Source organism: Podarcis filfolensis (genome assembly GCF_964270895.1).
Source record: "Podarcis filfolensis genome assembly, chromosome: 3".
Taxonomy (NCBI): Eukaryota; Metazoa; Chordata; class Lepidosauria; order Squamata; family Lacertidae; genus Podarcis; species Podarcis filfolensis.
Genome location: NC_139606.1, coordinates 60,888,520 through 60,891,394, shown reverse-complemented (window position 1 = coordinate 60,891,394; position 2,875 = coordinate 60,888,520). Strand labels below are relative to the sequence as shown.

Genomic DNA, 2,875 nt, shown 5'->3' with positions numbered 1-2,875 from the left:
ACTGAAGGACAGTGCTGCAGAAATCCTGGAGCACCCAAGGTGAGGTCCATCAACATGGGCAGCTGAGCAGACACAGCACCTCAGCTCTGCTGCCCTTTTATAATGTGAACAATCACATGCAACACGCAGCTAATAATGTTCTAACAAAATATTTGTAACATGTATTATTTCACAATACTCAGAATTGTGAAATAATACATGTTACAAATATTTTGTTAGAACATTGTTAGCCGTGTGTTGCCTGTGATTGGTCAAAGTTGTCTGTTTTGCAACACAGCGGATTTCCTTTGTTGTAGCCCATTTATACTGTAGCATCTGGGCTTGATGAGGCATGTGACCCTCATTTGTTCTGAGCCTACTCCAGCTGAGGAATCACACACCCCCTCTCAGAGCTAATGAGCCCCACCTGGCCAGCTAGTGAGCTGGACTGTGGGCCCTTGCCTGCCTCAGCCTCCTAGACCAGCCATCCCACTGATCCCTACATCTCAGAGCCCACCATGTTTGTGGAGATGGGCTCCTCTGGCTCTGGAGATGGGTCCTGCTGCTCTGTTTCCTGTGCACTGACCCCCATCCCTTGCCATCCTCCATCATCCCATGAGTACTTCCTACACCAACCTCTCCTTCCCTATCCCCAGCTTGCCCTGGTGTGTCCCAGTTCTGGCTAGACCACTCACTGGGATCCTCTTCCTCCTCCCTCATGTCCAACCAGTTCACAACATGCTTTTTCCAGGGCCGTGATCTTGCATGGTGCTCCAAAATGTGAGTCCGAAAAAGTGCTTTTGGGGGAGGGAAAATTCTGCCATGAAATCGTGTGAGATCACAGCATCCAAAATGGCTGCCATTCTCTCATGAGAAAAAACAGCACAATGGCATTGTGGGAGATTGTGTCTGGATTTTGCTGTCGAGGTGTTGGAGGGTATGATATGTGGCCCAAGATCATCAAAGTTTGTGTACTACTATGACTGGCAATCATGTCACAGTTAGTCTGACACACCCTTATGTTTTAAAAACATCCCATTGTCACAATTTGATTCCACTCTTTAAGAAAAGAATTAAAATACCAATGTGTCTCAGGATAAGCAGAAAGAAAACAACATATGGGGGTGGGTGGGATGTAGAGGACTGGAGATGGGAATGTAAGGAGCAGAGGCACCATGTGGCAGAACACAGCCCTCACCAACCTGGTACACCCAGCCGATCTTTTGGACTACAACTCCCATCAGCCCCAGTCATGACACAAGTTGTAGGCCAATACATATGTGGAGTACAACAATTTTGGGGAAAGGATGGCGCTGTGCATGTCTCACTCCAACTCACAGGCAAGGAGAGTTTGTGCATCCCAGCAGGGATGTTTCCATTGCTGGCATCTACAGGGATTACCACTCAATTAATTCCTTTCAAATAATTCAGCATATAGAATATGGCTCACAGGAGGCAGATCAAGTCTTTTAAGGCTGGAGTTAGGCTCCTGCCTCCCACTGTAACAATGCTGTCCTTCCTTATTTCTGTCAAGCAGAAACACCATCAAGTTGAGCAACTGGCTTTCGGAAGAAGAAGCTGACCAGGCTGCTAAGGCTGAATTAGTGATCTTGGAAAACTAGGCCAGGCCATGAGGTAATCATTTGGCAGCAACATACTGGCATGAGCCTTTTCCTGACTGCTGACTTTTCATTTTATTGTATTAATTATCAATATATAGGAATACTCGCCTGCATATTTGAAGTCATAATTTAGTTCAAATAAAAGAGGCATTATATTTTAATAGTTTCTGCCCAACTAAACAGGTAAATCTGATACCAATTAAGAATAATTTGAAATAGGCCAGTAGATTAACTCCAATTGTTCCTTAAAAGGCCAAGATTTGTTAATTCATTAATATAGTTTTAAGTGTTTACATCTCCAGATTTTCTCTATTCCTACTGCTCTTAAAAAGTAAAAAAAATCAGAAATTAAAATGTGCTTATTTTTATTTCTAATGTATTTTAAATGGTGCAGCAGAATCTCTAATGTCTCCACATGTACTCTTATTCCAGGAATCACTAACACTTTCAACATCTTGATGGATGTTACCAGTTTTCAAAATGTTAATGTAATAGTGGAATGGACCGCTTTGGAATACGGTGGACTCTCCTTCATTTGAGGTTTTAAAACAGATGTTGGATGGCCATTTGTCAGAGCTCCTCTAGCTGTCGTTTTTGCATTGCAGGGGGTTGCACGAGGTAACCTGTTGGTTTCCTTCCAACTCTACAATTCTATGATTCCTGAAAAAATCACAATTTGCACTTTATCCACTCCACAGCACCAACAATTGGCAGTATCTGATTGACATCTTTTGTTTAATTCTCAGTGTGTGTGCCAAACTACATCTATTAAATTGCTGACTGTCATTTTGACTGGTGTTTTATTTTTATAAAAGTGACGGGAAGACCAATAATATGGATGTGTGTGTTGTGTGCGCACACAAATCTACTGCCCTTTCCTAAGCCCTGCTGGCTTGCAGAGGCTAGGGGAAGAGGTGGCTTTTCCTTACCTCCCCCTCATGCTGTCACCCCTTCCCATAATTAAATATGCCAACTCAGGGGCTGGCATAGTTGAAGCTTCTTTTGGGGGAGTGCCAGGGAATGAGAGGGTTTGAAATCCTCAGCTGCCACCGGCATACCCTCACCATTGGTGGGACACTTCCATCAGCAGGATATTTGTGCCTGTGGAGCTTTCTGTGGGCAGATCCAGTAGGTGTGTCACTTTAGCAGTGCGGCTTCTTTTCCACTGCACTTATACACCACTTCCTACGAATTCAGTTGATTCAGGTTGTGAGGCTGCACCCTAGTTGATGTTAACGATAGCCATATAATGAAATGGAGCACAAATGGAATAT

The 2,875-nt window shown here is 43.8% G+C and overlaps 1 long non-coding RNA gene across 2 annotated transcripts; it reads left to right on the top strand.

Annotated features, from left to right (window-relative positions):
- The first annotated feature begins 317 nt into the window (after window positions 1–317).
- Window positions 318–2,307, top strand: LOC310758961. 2 transcript variants are annotated; one of them, XR_014546133.1, is made up of 3 exons: window positions 318–759; window positions 1,517–1,614; window positions 2,034–2,307. It is a non-coding gene; the product is annotated as an uncharacterized lncRNA (long non-coding RNA). The 2 variants fall into 2 exon arrangements; XR_014546134.1 differs by lacking the exon at window positions 318–759 and adding an exon at window positions 865–916.
- The last annotated feature ends 568 nt before the right edge of the window (window positions 2,308–2,875 follow it).